Below are 17,124 nucleotides of genomic sequence, written 5' to 3' on the forward strand. Positions count from 1 at the left end.
ATTCCTAGAAATGTTTCAAGACAATGGCTAGCACTTTCTAAATTAAAGAAAACTTTCCTACATATTCAGAGAATAAAATCTTAATTTGTTTTCTCTGTATTAAACAAATGTACTTGTTTTAAGTCTGAATGCACTAGTTTTAAGATGCTCATGGGGGTTGGAGGCTAGAAATATTTACCTGTTTTAAAATATTCTTGGCAAATGAAAATTTTTTGTTCTGTTGGCAGATAATTTTGCTTATTTTAAGTAATATTTACATCATTTTCTATTTTTTACTTGTTTTTGAGCGCTGATTTTTGCAGTGTTATTCTTGTAGCATTTGAGTTGCTTGTGCTGTTTCATAGAACATTTAGGTATTTCAGATACAATGTAATTGCTTTATATAACAAAGAAAACTTGGGACATTTTTTTTTGGCCAAAATCTCTGAACATTTGCCATTTGCATGTTTTTTTTTTCAAGACACAACTGCCAAAATAGGAACCATACTGCACAAAGAGAGGCATGTGGTAACCCTAACAGTTTTAGGGGATCAGCAGTTTTTTAGGACTTAGCCTAAGCATTAACTGCATTATTTTATCTCCAGCTTGTTCAAAATGCATTATGTTTTGCAGGGTGAATTATAAGTAGAATAGGCTCAGATTTGAAGAGGGTTTATCAGTGGTGGACATTTGCTGTGTTTGATAACATTTATTTTGGCTTACAATGCATTTATTGTTTTTTTATGTATATGTTAGCACACTTGCTTGGTAATGCTTTCTAGTGGGACTCTTGTTAAGGAGCTTAGAAGTCAGGGCAATGCACTTTTTGGTTATTTGTATATATTAGTACATCAGGCACTTGTTTGGTAATTCTTTCAGGATTCTGTTTTACTTTGGAAAACAAGTGAACAATATATAACTATATAACTTGGATACAGATTACCTTAGTGAAGTTACTACAGTTTGCCAGATCCATTCATTTTTCATAAATTTTGAAATTTTGTTAAAGTGAAGTGAGGGGTGCAAAGAAAAATGCCAATAAAGAAGAAGCCAGAGCAAAGAGGAACAAAATAGAGAGAAAAGGATAACATAAAAGATGTGTGAACAAAAGAAAAATGCATAAATGGAACAGAGAGCAAATAAAATACAGTGGAGGTATAGCTGCAGTGAGTACCTTCATAGAAGACATTCTCCATTCCAGGGTAAAATGTTTGCAAAGTGCAGGAAGAACAACGACTTTGAAAAGGTCTTTAGAAACAAAATCAAGCCTTTACACAATGACTGTAGACCATAGAGTGAGACGTAATGAGGTAAAGTAATGTTGAGCATATATAAAGCACATGACATATGACGGTGACCGAAAAATGATATGACTGTTAAATTTAAATGAGCAGGCTGTAGAATGAAAATCCAGAAGGTACAAAAGCACCTGATACAAATGTTGATAAATGCATGAGCATCAATGAGAATAATTTCAGATAAAGGCTATAATAGTTTGAGGCTATAGCCGGAATTGAAAAGTTGTTTCCTTAGAGTCACTCAGTCAAACCATTTCAGATGAAAGGCTGTTACACTGCTGAAGTAAGTGAGAAAGATGAGGTGAAATAAGTCCTCTACAGTGTTTTACATCATATAGGAACTAATTTGTTAAACTGCTCCACAGAAAAGGGATTAGAAGTTGTACAGATATTAAACAATATAGATGAAAATGAATGGGTGACATAAACCATGGAGAATGCTACGTGAATACAAAGGTATTTTGATGATACTAGAAAATGAAGCAGTTATCAGGTTAAGCTACATACAGATCTCAAGGTGACCCCCAGTGGCATAAAATCACAGGAGGATGACTTTCCATCTGTGGAAAGAAGTGTGAAAAACAATCTTTGCCGCAGAAAATGGATATAACCGAAAAAAGTAGCCATGCTAAGTTTTACCCACAGTGACATTACGTAAGCAAAAGATTCTAGGTGAAGTCAAGATTTTGCATACATCAGAGTTTCCAATAGAATTGTACAAAGAGATTCCCCTCAAAAGGTGAAGTAAATACCATTATAAGTGAGTAGTACAAATAGTAAAAAAAAATTCCATCTGATTAGGATGCCAAAAAATAAATTGTATGCAAGAAGGAGTAGAAGTATTGCAGCTTTCTCCACATATGCACTTAATGGTATATAAAATTGCTAATATATATGACCAACAAATAATACAAGAGGTTTAGAATGTCAGAAGCTTCCATGGTAGCTGTGGAGAGGGATCCAAAACATCACAGGCTATAAGCCACCATTCACGCATTGTGACGATAACCCAGACTTTTTAAACAAGCAACATCTACTTCAGTAAATTCAGTAGAATCGAGGACTCAAATAGAACCTCACCAAAGAGACTACCCACAAATGCAGATGTCACATCACTGTGCCTCAACTTGGAAGAGGTACTTAGGAACCTACATAGGGTTCATTGGGGCAAAGCAGCTGGTCCAGATATAGGCCCAGGAAGGCTGCTGAAAAACTGTGCTGATTAGCTGGCACCAGTCTTCACAGACTTTGTCAATATATCTCTCAGCCAGGAAAAAGTTCCTAAATGCTTCAAGACCACCAACATCCTCCCTCTGCCAAAGAAACCATCTCTACAATCATTAAATAAGTACCAGCCAACTGCAGTTAGCTAAGTAGTGATGAAGTGATTCAAAAAAATGGTCAAGGATCACATAACATCCTGCCTACCTGTTACATTTGATCCTTTTCAATTTGCATATAGGCCAAATCATTTTACTGTGGATGCCATAGCCTTAACACTTCATCACACCTTGAACCACCTGGAAAATAAAGACTGTTACATATGCATGTTGTTCATAGACTTCAGCTCTGCCTTCAGTATGGTAATTCTACAACAACTGCTTTCTAAGCTGAGTAATCTAGTAATAGAAAACAAAATATGCAACTGGATCCTTGGCTTCCTGACTGAAAGGCCACAAATAGTTCGAGCAGGAAATTATCACTCAAGCATCACCCTAAAAATCGGGGTCACACAAAGTTCCATACTCAGTCCACTTCTTTTCACAATTCTAACACATAACTGCACAGCTACACATCAGTCAAATAGAATCATCAAATTTGCAGATGACACCACAGTAATCAGCCTTATCAAGAAGGAAGACGAGGGGGCCTACAGGGAGGAGGTGAACCAACTTGTTCATTGGTACACTGACAACAGCTTACTACTAAATGTTGAGAAAAACAAGGAAATCATTGTCAATTTTAGGAAGGAGGATAAGTCACACACCCCTATCTTTATCAATGGTGCCACAGTGGGGAGAGTAAATAGCACCAAATTCCTAGGGGTACATATCTCACAAGACTTATGGTGGGCCACAAACACATCCTACTTATAAAGAGAGCCCAACGACGCCACCACTTCCTTAGGAGATTTTATACAGCTAATCTCCCCCCGCAGGTATTACTTAACTTCTACAGAGCCACGACTAAGAGTGTACTGACAAACAACATTGGTGTCTGGTATGGAAATTGCTCTAAAGCTGATCGGAAGGCACTGGATAAGATCATTATACAAGCCACAAAAATCATTGGCTCCAACCTTCAATCCCTACAGGACATATTTATTTTATTTTTATTTATTTCACATTGTTTATTGGGAAAGTTTGACTTGGAACAAAGACATTTTCAGCTGAGGCCTGGGGAGAAATGCTCCAGGTGCATGTCTTTGTAATGTGGGAAGAAACCAGAGCACCCAGAGGAAACCCACATGAATGCAAGGAGGACATGCAAACTCCACACAGAAGGCACCCTAGCCGAGAATCGAATCAGAGAACCTGTTGCTTGTGAGGTGAAAACACAACTGCTGCATCACTGCACCACTGCACTGTCTATCATATCTGTCATATGTTCAAAGAAATGCTATGGTAGAGTCCGAAAACTGTTGAGGAATATACACCATCAGGCTTATGGACTGTTCAAACTCCTGTCAACAAGGAAGCAATACAGAAGCATTAGATGAAGGATATCCAGATTCTATAACAGCTTATTCCCACACGCTATTAGACTGCTGAACAACAAACCCATAGCCTAATCCGCTAAATGGGTAAAACATTATTTATAGGTTCATAGGTTCATAGGTTCATACTAGGCTATCTGCCCTAGGGCATTTATAAGCCTAGCCAGAGTGTGTTTGGCTGTCGCCACCCATTTTAAATGAATTTTGCTATGCCCTTTTTCGAGGTTAGTATACTGTGCCTCTATCTAACAGTGACACAGAAGTGATACCCGGGGTAAACCTACTATCTCCCATCCACTCATCAAGATTCCTCTTGAAGAGAGTCAATGAGGGACTCTGCCTAACCTGGACTGAGATTTTATTCCAGAGTGAAGGGAGCCTCTGGGTTATGAATCTGTCCCTCCAGCATGTCCTATTTATTTCAGTGCTGAGGTTCAAGTCTCTCGAGCGCGTAGCTTGATGGGATTTGGATTTTCTGAGGTGCAGCATGTCCATTAATTCCGGCTTGGACATGGCTTTATATGTCAGGCACAGATCGCCTCTGAGCAGGCGGTATGCCACTGAGTAGAGCTGGAGTTTCTTTAACTGGGCAGCATATGGCATCTGTTTGAGCCCTTTTATCCTCTTGGTGAGGTACTTTTGGGGTCTTTCCAGTTGCTGCAGGTGTCTGGTAAGGTACATCCCAAAAGGGGCATTGTACTCAATTATGGGCCTGATGAGGGATGAGTAAAGAGGCACGATGACCTCCCCTGATCTAGATGCGAATCCCTTCATGATTAGGTGGGCTATATAAAATGTTTTTCTAACCACTTTGGCCACGTGGTTGTCAAATGAGAGATTGCTATCAACTTGGGTCCCCAGGTCCCTAATTATTTCTTCCATACTTAAAGGATTACCACCTATGTGGTAATTTGTGGGCACTTTGTTTTTGCCAAAGGGGATGACTATACACTTTTTGGTGTTTAGCTTGAGGCCATGGCTCTGGCACCAGTTGTCTGTTTCTATGAGGCCCTTTTGTAGGATGCTTGTGCCGGCTGGAGAGTCGATTATGGCACCCAGTTTGCAGTCATCTGCGAACTTGGTCAGCCACAGTCCTTCCATGTTAGCTTGTACCTCTGTACCTCCGAGAAATATATACCGAACAAGAGAGGTCCCAGGACTGAGCCTTGTGGGATGCCACTTGTAACTGGTTTGGAGTCTGACATGGCTCCAGCAATTCTAACCTCAGCTTTGGCCAGCTAAGAACTTGGTTATATTCAACTGGACGTATAAGAGAATTTAAGTACCTTTATCTGCACTTTTTTTTAAAAAAAATACAGTATTTAATTTGATTTAAACTGTGTTGAAGGAATATTTAACTCAAGTGGCAGTTATTCTGCTCTTTAGTAACTTGAACTGAAGCTAGTGTGTTATTTGCTAGTAATTACTGGTGTGGGGGTAGCCACATTCTTTGATTTCCTGTCCTTGCCTTTTTAAGTGGTGCATTGTGAAATTTTTATTGCTTAAAAACCTCAGCTTTGGCCAGCTAAGAACTTGGTTATATTCAACTGGACGTATAAGAAAATTTAAGTACCTTTATCTGCACTTTTTTAAAAAAAAATACAGTATTTAATTTGATTTAAACTGTGTTGAAGGAATATTTAACTCAAGTGGCAGCTATTCTGCTCTTTAGTAACTTGAACTGAAGCTAGTGTGTTATTTGCTAGTAATTACAGGTGTGGGGGTAGCCACATTCTTTGAGTTCCTGTCCTTGCCTTTTTAAGTGGTGCATTGTGAAATTTTTATTGCTTAAAAACCTCAGCTTTAGCCAGCTAAGAACTTGGTTATATTCAACTGGACGTATAAGAGAATTTAAGTACCTTTATCTGCACTTTTTTTAAAAAATATATACAGTATTTAATTTGATTTAAACTGTGTTGAAGGAATATTTAACTCAAGTGGCTGTTATTCTGCTCTTCAGTTACTCCCACCCACCCTCCTTGTTTTTGTTTTGGTGTTAACCTTAGTGGTCTTGAAACTGCCCGCCCCTCAGCCTGCCTCTGGGCCCATCTCATTTGCTCACTCAACTGAGTGCAGTGAGATCATATTCTGATTTCAGGCACTCCTACTGTGTACAAAGAGAGCATCTGGGAAACAGACAAAAAAAATTAAGCTTATTTCCTGCCTTTCCTGTTAAGTGGTATAGACTATTTGTAGGCTTCTGAGCCCCCAAGCCCTTCTGTGTTTGAGGGAAGCCTTTAAGCTTGTTTTTTTTTTTCTTATAACTAGCCAGTTTTCTAGTTTCAGCACTCTAATCTGTTTCTTTGATCTCAGCACTTGTTCAGATAAAAAAAAAAAAATATATCTGCTTTTACTGTACTTGTGTTTCTACCTACTTCATTTTACTTTTGCATCATCTTAAAAATACTCAATTGTATTTATTACTGCTTGGTGTAACTCATTCTAAGCCTTTTGGTTTAAACACTTGGGCTTCGGACCAGTTGTTTTGCACTGAGAGGGTTTGTGGTCTGCACTGTTGTGGCAGAACAGGTAGCTTACATCCTTCTAGGTTGGGAACTGCTGATTGAGGGCTCAGTGTCTGTTATTCTAAAAGTGTATTAATTCTGGTTTAAGCACTTGGGCTTTCAGGCCAGTTATTTTACATTAAGAGGGTTCGTGGTCTGCACTCTTGTGGGAGGAGAGGCTGGACTCTGCCCTTCTGAGTTGGGAATTTCTGGTTAAAGGCTTATAGTGCATGCATATCTGAACTGCTTCTTACCAAAGTTGGTGTGCCTTGTTTGCTGTGGCATAGACTGGATTCGGGCCTGCTGGATCTAGCTTTGTTTGTGTAACTTGAGCACTAATCCAGACATTCTCTAAAGTATTCAATTGTATTTATTACTGCTTGGTTGTAACTTGATTAAAGTGTAGCTATCATTCTAAGTCTTTTGGATTAAGCACTTGGGCTTCAGACCAGTTGTTTTACATTAGGAAGGTTTGTGGCAAGCACTGTGGTGGCAGGACAGGTAGCTTTCATCCTTCTAAGTTGGGAACTGCTGATTGAGAGCCCAGTGTCTAAGGGTATTAGTTCTGGTTTAGGCACTTGGGCTTCAGGCCAGTTATTTTACATTAAGAAGGTTCGTGGTCTGCACTCTTGTGGGAGAAGAGGCTGGACTCTGCCCTTCTGAGCTGGGAATTTCTGGTTAAAGGTTTATAGTGCCTGAATATTTGAACTGTATCTTACTGAAATTGGTACACCTTGTTTGCTCTAGCATAGACTAGATCCAGGCCTGCTGAATCTAGCTTTGTTTATATGCTTGTTGTTTGTTTGCTTGTTATTTCCCTGGAAGCTAATTCCACCTAATACGCGCCTTCTCAGCACTTCTGTGGATCACTAGTGATATCTGCATTGCTTACTGTACTAGTTCCTTGTTTCACTTGAAAGAAAGTTACTGTTTGTCGTTTTGGCATTTAGTTACTTGTAACACATTGCACTCAAGTTACCTGGCACTTGCTCACTAAAGCAATTATATAAGTCAGCACTAAAAATTAAAAGCACTACACCCTCACTCCCCACTGGCCCTTGTTTTCAATTATTAAGGAATTCCCAATATTATTCTAGCATGTCCAAAGGTCAGTTGTCAATCTCCTCTCCGGTCCAGCTGGTGAATCTGGGAATCTTGAGGCAATGTTATAACTGCCTCATGTACACAGACAACCCTCTCCTCCTCCCACATAACACAAATACTTGCGAGAGATGCAGCTATTTAGCCAAACTGGAGGCTGAGCTCTCTCAACTCAGGACTGGCAAGACCAGACAGGAGGAGAAGGCAACTACACACACCACAAAACCAGCCTCACATAATGCTACCACACCACTGAATCAAACACATAAACACACAAAGACATACTCGGAGGCTCTGAGTAAAATTTACCTAAACAGCAGAGGCCTCCAAAGCAGACACCCAAACAACTGCTACCTCAAGACACCCCACAAGCAACACATAAACCACAAAAGCAGTGTGCAAAGCAGTCACAGCCCTTAAGGCCAAATACAACACCAAACATACTTGTCATAGGTGACTCCATAGTCAGACACACTGACGTCCCACTCACCAGGCTGAACAAGGAGAGGGTCACAGTAAGCTGCCTATCGGGCGCTAGAATCTGCCACATAATACAAGCACTCTGGTCACTCCACGGCAAGTACAAATATGACACAGTCATTGTCCATGCTGGTGTGAACGACCTGAGATGTACCTCCCTGGACTACATGAAAAGAGACATAGAGGAGCTCTCTGATTATGTAGCCCAGGCAGGTATGACTCTGACCCTGAGCAGTATCCTTCCTTCACCAAGAATGATGCCACAATATAGAGACAAGATGATCAGCTTTAACAATTGGCTTAATGTCTGGTGTCATTCAAAGGGGATCCAGTGTCTGTCTGCCTGGGATGACATGCTTGACAAGCCACGAGGCTTCGCAAGGGACGGCTTGCACCTGTCACCCCTGGGATTCCAGATATTGGCTAAGGCTCTTGCCACCCCCATAGTGCCTTTTTTAGGCAAGTCTCAAATTCTAAACCTACCACCCTAGAAAACAAAAATGGGAAGAAACTGAGGGTAATGCTGCTCAATGCCAGAAGTCTAAATCTCAAAATGCACGCACTCGAGGCCCTTCTCAGTATGGAGAACATCGATGTCTGTGCTGTAACTGAAACCTGGTTCAAGGCTCCTGAGAGTACCCCGGCACTATTAGGTTTTACCTCATATCATGCGTTCCGGCCCCAAAACCGGACCACACCACAAAAGGAGGGTGTATCCATATTCATAAAGGATACCCACACCTCCAGGTTGGTGGCAACGCATCAGCTTGGAAACCATCCAGGTGCAACTAACCATAGGCAAAACTGCTCTACAAATTGTAGCATGCTACAGGCCACCCTCTCAAACTCAGGAACCCCACACAGCCTTCCTGAAGACACTGGAGGGTATAAATGTATCTCCAAACACCATCATATTGGGTGACTTCAACTACCGAATATAGACTGGGAACATTACTCAAGCCCTAACTGTCTAGCCCAACGGTTCCTGGAGTTCATAAATTCAAATGCCATGGAACAGCTAGTCACTGTTCCCATGAGAGGAGAAAATATACTAGATCTCATTATCACAAACATGGGGACAAAATGCTCCACACGGAAGTATATCCCTCATTGGTGAGATCTGATCATAAACTAATCTCACTGGAAATCCACATCCGCCCCACCCCAAACAAAAAGACCACAGTGAAGAACTTCTCTAAAGCAAACTTCACACTACTCAAGACTGGTGTGGTATCCTTCAAGGCCCCTGAGCCAGTGGAAACCACAACCCAAGCTGTGGAAGCCCTTACAAATGCCTTCTATGAACACCTCCAGGACTGCATGGATCAGGCAATCCCAAATAAAACCAAGACTCTTTCCACAAAGGGCAAACGTCCAGTCTGGTGGACCCCAGCCATTAACAAACTTTACAATAAGAGGAGAAAGCTATTACATGATAGAACAAAATCCATAAAAGGGAAGTCACCCCTGATCATTATTAGTAAAAAAATACGAGCACTCATAAAATCAACTAAGGCCAATTTTGAGAGAAAAATTGCCATGGATTCAAAGGACAATTATAAGGCCTTTTTCAGCTATGTTAGGAACCTGGGTGGAGACTCCCAGATATGCTCAGAATTAGTCCAAAATGATACAAAAATCACTGAACCCACAGACATTGCCAACATACTGGCAGACAGGTTCAGTGCAAACTTCACCCCCCTCCCCACTAAAGGAGAGATAACTATCCCAGCAGAGTGTAGCCTCCCAGACATCTCAAATGCGCAGGTGAAAGCTGCTCTCTCTAAAGCTAAAAACACAGCATCAATGGGACTGGATGGTGTCCCCGGCTGTGTGCTACACGAGCTAAATGAGGAATTAAACCCACACATAAGGCAGCTGTTTAATCTCAGCCTTACCACAGGATACGTGCCCAAGGAGTGGCGTACGGCAATTGTGGTCCCACTCCACAAAGGCGGTGCCTCTACGGACCCTGGTAATTACCGCCCCATAAGCTTAACAAGTCTAGTCTGCAAAGCTATGGAGAGGATCATAATGGAGCTCATAAACAAAGATATGGGGGACTTGCAGACATTGGACCCGACCCAGTTTGGCTTCGTCAAGGGCAGATCATGCCTTTTGAACTTGGTCGACTTCTTCGAAACAGTCACCAAGGCCATTGATGAGGGAAAGGCAGTCCATACAGCCTACCTTGACCTTGCAAAGGCCTTCGACACAATACCCCACTCGGGTATTGTAGAAAAACTTACCAGCTTAAATGTAAACCCATATGTCACAAGATGGGTTGCAAACTGGCTTAAGGACAGAATCCACAGGGTTAGAGTTGCTGGCGCTATGTCAGACTCCAAGCCGGTCACAAGTGGTGTCCCACAGGGCTCGGTCCTTGGCCCCCTATTGTTTGGCATCTACTTCTCAGAAGTACAGGCCAACATGGGAGGACTTTGGCTGACAAAGTTTGCAGATGACTGCAAACTGGGCGCCATAGTGGAAAGTGCATCGAACACGGATATCCTTCAGAAGGGACTCACGGAAACAGATAGCTGGTGCCAGAGCCATGGCCTGAAGTTAAACGCCAAAAATGTATAGTCATACCCTTCGGGAAAAACAAGGTAACCCCAAGCTACCATATAGGTGGCAATCCACTAAGCACAGAAGAGGTTATCAGGGACCTGGGGACCCAGGTTGACAGTGGCCTTTCTTTTGACACTCACGTTGCTAAAGTGGTTAGAAAGACCTTCTACATTGCCCACCTGATCATGAAGGGATTCACATCCAGATCTAGTGAGGTCATTGTTCCCCTGTACTCTTCACTTATCAGACCAATGATCGAGTACAATGCCCCATTCGGGATGTATCTCACCCGACATCTGCAGCAATTGGAGAGACCCCAAAAGTTCCTCACCAAAAGGATAAAGGGACTCCAAAATCTGTCATATGTTGCCAGATTGAAGAAACTCCAGCTCTATTCAGTTGCATACCGTCTTCTCAGAGGTGACATGTGCCTGACATACAAGGCCATGTCCAACCCGGAATTAATGGACATGCTCCACCTCAAAAAATCCAAATCCACCAAAACCACTAGAGCAAGCGACTTAAACCTTAGCACGGATATAAATAGGACGTGCTGGAGGGATAGATTTATCACTCAGAGACTCCCTATGCTGTGGAATAAAATCCCGATCCATGTGAGGCAGAGCACCTCGCTGGCTCTGTTCAAGAGAAATCATGACCTGTGGATGGGAGATCGTAGGCTTATCCTGGGAATCATCTCTGTGTCACTGCTGGACAGAGGCACAACAAACTAATGGGCACAGTATTTTTTCATATAAGGGGTGGAGTAAGCCACAAAACTTTGGGCTAGGCTTATAAATGCCTTAGGGCATATAGCCTAGTATAAACCTATGAACCTATGAACCATGTGGGTTCTGTCCTTGAGCCACTTTGCAACCCATCTAGTGACATAGGGGTTTATTTTTAAGCTGGTGAGCTTATCTATAATGCCCGAGTGGGGTATTGTATCGAAGGCTTTTGCAAGGTCCAGGTAGGCTGTGTGGACCACCTTCCCCTTGTCAATGGCCTTGGTGACTGTTTCAAAGAAATCAACCAGGTTTAAGAGGCAGGATCTGCCCTTAACAAAGCTGAACTGGGTAGGATACAGTGTCTGTAGGTCCCCAATATCTTTATTTATGAGGTCCATGATGATCCTTTCCATAGCTTTGCAGACTAAGCTAGTCAAGCTTATGGGGCGATAGTTTCCAGGATCCATTGAGGCACCACCTTTGTGGAGAGGGACCACTGTTGCTGTATGCCACTCTTTGGGTACATATCCTGTAGTAAGGCTGAGACTGAACAGTAGTTTTATGTTTGGGTTTAGTTCTTCTTGGAGTTCATGTAGGACGCAGCCCGGGACACCGTTTGGTCCCATTGATGCTGTGTTTTTTGCTTTGGAGAGGGTGGCTCTTACCTGAGCATCTGAGATGTCAGGGGGGAAGCACTCTGCTGGGATAGATATTTGCCCTTTTGGTGGGGAAGGGGGGGGGAGTTTGCACTGAACCTGTCAGCTAGGATGTTGGCAATGTCTGTGGGTTTGGTGTATTTTTTGTCATTTTGGACTAATTCTGAGCATATCTGGGAATTCCCACCCAGGTTCCTAACATAACTAAAGAAAGCCTTGTGATTATCCTTAGTGTCCTGTGCAATTTTTCTCTCGAAGCTGGCCTTAGACAATTTTATGAGTGCCCGTAGTTTTTTGCTAATACTGATCAGAGATGCCTTCCCTTTTTGGGATTTTGCTCTATCATGTAGTAGCTTCCTCCTTCTATTGTTCATAGGTTCATAGGTTCATACTAGGCTATCTGCCCTAGGGCATTTATAAGCCTAGCCAGAGTGTGTGTGGCTTTCACCACCCCTTAGGATGAGAATACTATACCCATTAATTTGCTGTGCCTCTGTCCAGCAGTGATACAGAGATGATTCCCAGGGTAAACCTACGATCTCCCATCCACTCGTCAAGATTTCTCTTGAACAGAGTCAGTGAGGGGCTCTGCCTCACATGGACTGGGATTCTGTTCCATAGTGTAGGGAGTCTCTGGGTGATGAATCTGTCCCTCCAGCACGTCCTATTTATATCCGTGTTGAGGTTTAAGTCTCTTGCTCTCATGGCTCTGGTGGATTTGGATTTTTTGAGGTGGAGCATGTCCATTAATTCGGGTTGGACATGGCCTTGTATGTCAGGCACAGATCACCTCTGAGCAGGCGGTATGCGACTGAATAGAGCTGGAGTTTCTTCAGTCGGGCATCGTATGACATATGTTTGAGCCTTTATACTTTTGGTGAGGAACTTTTGGGGTCTTTCCAACTGCTGCAGGTGTCGGGTAAGGTACATTCCGAATGGGCGTTGTACTCAATCATTGGTCTGATAAGTGAAGAGTACAGGGGTACAATGACCTCTCCTGATCTGGATGTGAATCCTTCATGATCAGGTGGGCAATGTAGAAGGTCTTCCTAACCACTTTGGCAATGTGAGTGTCAAAGAGAGGTTACTGTCAACTTGGGTCCCCAGGTCCCTGATAACTTCTTCCGTGTTTAATGGATTACCACCTATGTGGTAATTAGGTTACCTTGTTTTTCCCAAAGGGTATGACTATACATTTTGGCATTTAGCTTAAGGCCATGGCTCTGGCACCAGTTATCCATTTCTATGAGACCTTTCTGGAGGATGTCTGTGTCTGATGGAGTGTCAATTATGGTGCCCAGTTTGCAGTCATCTGCAAATTTTGTCAACCACAATCCCCCTATGTTTGCCTGCACTTCAGAAAAATAAATGCCAAACAAGAGGGGCCCCAGGACTGAGCCCTGTGGGACACCGCTCGTGACCGGCTTAGAGTCTGACATGGCACCAGCAACTCTAACCCTGTGTGTTCTGTCCTTGAGCCAGTTTGCAACCCATCTTGTGACATATGGGTTTACATCTAAGCTGGTGAGCTTTTCTATGATGCCCGAGTGGGGTATTGTGTCGAACGCTTTTGCTAGGTCAAGGTAGGCTGTGTGAACTGCCTTACCCTCATCAATGGCCTTAGTGACTGTTTCAAAAAAGTCGACCAAGTTCAAGAGGCAGGATCTGCCCTTGACAAAGCCAAATTGGGTAGGATCCAGTGTCTGTAGGTCCCCATTGTCTTTATTTATGAGTTCCATTATGATCCTCTCCATAGCTTTGCAGACAAGGCTCGTCAAGCTTATGGGGCGGTAATTTCCAGGGTCCGTAGAAGCACCGCCTTTGTGGAGTGGGACCACAGTTGCCTTCGCCATTCTTTGGGTACGTATCCTGTAGTAAGGCTAAGATTAAACAGCAGCCTTATGTGTGGGTTTAGTTCCTCATTGAGTTCGTGTAGCACACATCCGGGGACACCGTCCGGTCCCATTGATGCTGTGTTTTTGCTTTAGAGAGCAGCTCTCACCTGGGCATCTGAGATGTTTGGGAGGCTAGACTCTGGTGGGATAGATATTTCTCCTTTTGGGGGGGAGGGAGGGGAAAAATTTGCACTGAACCTGTCTGCCAGTATGTTGGCAATGTCTGTGGGTTCAGTGATTTTTTTATCATTTTGGACTAATTCTGAGCATATCTGGGAGTTTCCACCCAGGTTTCTAACATAGCTAAAGAAGGCTTTATGATTGTCTTTTGTGTCATTAGCGATTTTTCTCTCAAAGTTGGCCTTGGATGATTTTATGAGTGATCGTAGTTTTTTGCTAGTATTGATCAGAGATGCCTTCCCATTTAAGGATTTTGCTCTGTCATGTAGCAGCTTTCTCCTCTAGTTGTAGAGTTTGTTTATGGCTGGAGTCCACCAGACCGGGCGCCTGCCTTTGGTGGAAAGGGTCTTGATTTTATTAGGGATTGCTTGATCCATACATTCCTGGAGGTGCTCGTAGAAGGCATTTGTAAGGGTTTCAGCAGCGTGGGTTGTGGTTTCCACTGGCTCGGGGGCCTTGAAGGATACCACTCCAGTCTTAAGAAGTGTGAAGTTTGCTTTTGAGAAGTTCTTCACTGTGGTCTTTTGCTGGGGGTTGGGGCGGGATGTGGATCTCCAGTGAGATTAATTTATGGTCTGATCTCACCAATGAGGGATATACTTCCGGTGTGGAGCATTTTGTCCCCATGTTTGTGATGATCAGGTCTAGTATATTTTCTCCTCTTGTGGGAATGGTGACTAGTTGTTCCATAGCATTTGAGTTTATGAACTCAAGGAACCTTTGGGCTAGGGTATTGGGGCTTGAGTAATGTTCCCAGTCTATGTTTGGGTAGTTGAAGTCACCCAATATGATGGTGTTTGGAGAGACATTTATACTCTCCAGTCTCTTCAGGAATGCTGTGTGGGTTTCCTGAGTTTGAGAAGGTGGTCTGTAGCATGTTACAAACTGTAGGGCAGTTTTACCTATGGTTAATTGCACCTGGATGGTCTCCGATGCTTCGTGCATTGCCACTAACCTGGAGGTGTGGGTATCCTTTATGAATATGGATACTCCCCCTCCTTTTGTGGTTCGGTCCGGATTTTGGGGCCGGTATAGTTTGTATAGTTTGTATAGTTTGTTTATGGCTGGGGTCCACCAGACAGGACGCCTAACTTTGGAGGATTGGGTCTTGATTTTATTTGGGATTGCATGATCCATGCATTCCTGAAGGTGCTCATAGAGTGCGTTTATAAAGGATTCTGCAGTCTGGACCATATTTTCCACAGGCCTGGGGGCTTTGAAGGATTCCACCTCGATTTTGAGGAGTATGAAATTTGCTTTAGAGAAGTTTTTCACTGTGGTTTTCTGGGCAGGGGCTGGGGTCAGGATGTGAATATCTAGTGAGATTAGTTTATGGTCTGATCTTACCAGTGAGGGATACACTTCTGGTCTGGAGCATAGAGTCCCCATGTTGGTGATGATCAGGTCCAGTATGTTTTCCCCTCTTGTGGGAGTGGCAACAAGTTGTTCCATAGCATTTGAGTTTATAAATTCTAGGAACCTTTGGGCTAGGGTGTTGGAGCTAGAGTAATGCTCCCAGTCTATGTTAGAGTAGTTGAAGCCGCCCAATATAATGGTGTTTGGAGAGACCTTCATATTTTCCAGTGTTCTCAGGAAGGCCGAGTGGGGTTGCTGGGTTTGGGAGGGTGGTCTGTAGCAGGCTATAAACTGGAAGGCAGTTTTACCCACTGTTAGTTGCACATAGATAGTCTCTGATGCTTCGTGCTGTGCCACCAACCTGGAGGTGTGGGTATCTTTGACGAATATTGATACTCCCCCTCCTTTTGCGGTTCAGTCCAAGTTTTGGGACCGAAAAACATGGTATGAGGTATAACCTGGTAGTGCTGGGGTGCTCTCGGGAGCCTTGAACCAGGTTTCTGTTACTGCACAGATATCGATGTTCTCCATGCTAAGGAGAGTTTCAAGTGTGTGCATCTTTTGGTTTAGACTTCTGGCATTGAGTAGCATTACTCTTAGTTTCTTATCCCTTGTGATACCTATGGAGGTGGGTTTGTCTTTTGAGCCTTGCCTAAAAAAGGCACTAAGGGGGTGGCAAGAGCCTTTGCCAATATCCAAAAGCCCAGGGGTGACAGGTGCAAGCCGTCCCTAGCAAAGCATCGTGGCTTGTCGAGCATGTCATCCCAGGTAGACCGGCATTGGATCCCCTTTGAATGACACCAATACATAAGCCAAGAAATTGATCATCTTGTCTTCATATTGTGGCATCATTATTGGTGAGGGTAAGATGCTACTCAAGGTCAGGGTCATACTGGCCTGGGCTACAAGCTCAGAGAGCTCCTCTATGTCTCTTTTCATGTAGTCCAGGGAGGTACGTCTCAGGTCATTCACACCAGCATGGACAATGACTGAGTCATATTTGTACTTGCCTTAGAGTGACCTGAGTGCTTGTGTTATGTGGCGGATCCTAGTGCCCGACAGGCAGCTCACCATGACCTTCTCCTTGTTCAGCCTGGTGAGCAGGACGTCAGTGTGCCTGGACGATAGAGTCACCTATTAAAAGTGTATCAGGTGTGTTGTTTAGCCTTAAGGGCTGTGACTGTTTGGCACACTGGCTTTGTGAGCATGTTATGTTTTGTTTTGGGGTAGCGGTTGCTTGGGTGTCTGCTTTGGCGGTCTCTGCTGCTTAGGCAGATTTTTATTTAGAGCCTCCGAGTATGTTTTTGTGTGTTTATGTGTTTGGTTTGCTGTCGTGGTAGGTCTTTGTGAGACTGGAATTGTAGTAAGTGTGGTTTCCTTCTCCTGACTGGTTATGCCAGTACTGAGTTGAGAGAGCTTAGCCTCCAGTTTGGCTATATGGTTGCATCTCTCACATGTGTTGGAATTTGTTGGGAGGAGGAGAGGGTTGTCTGTGTACATGAGGCAGTTGTAACATTGCCTGAAGATTCCCAGATTCACCAGCTGGACCGGAGAGGAGATTGACAACTGACCTTTGGACATGCTAGAATAGTATTGGGAATTCCTTTATAATTGAAAAAAAGGGCCAATGGGGAACAAAGTACTCAAGGGGAGTTTGTGA

The sequence above is a fragment of the Protopterus annectens genome, chromosome 14.part0, assembly GCF_019279795.1.
Source record: "Protopterus annectens isolate FY-2018-M chromosome 14.part0, PAN1.0, whole genome shotgun sequence".
In the NCBI taxonomy this organism is placed as follows: domain Eukaryota; kingdom Metazoa; phylum Chordata; order Ceratodontiformes; family Protopteridae; genus Protopterus; species Protopterus annectens.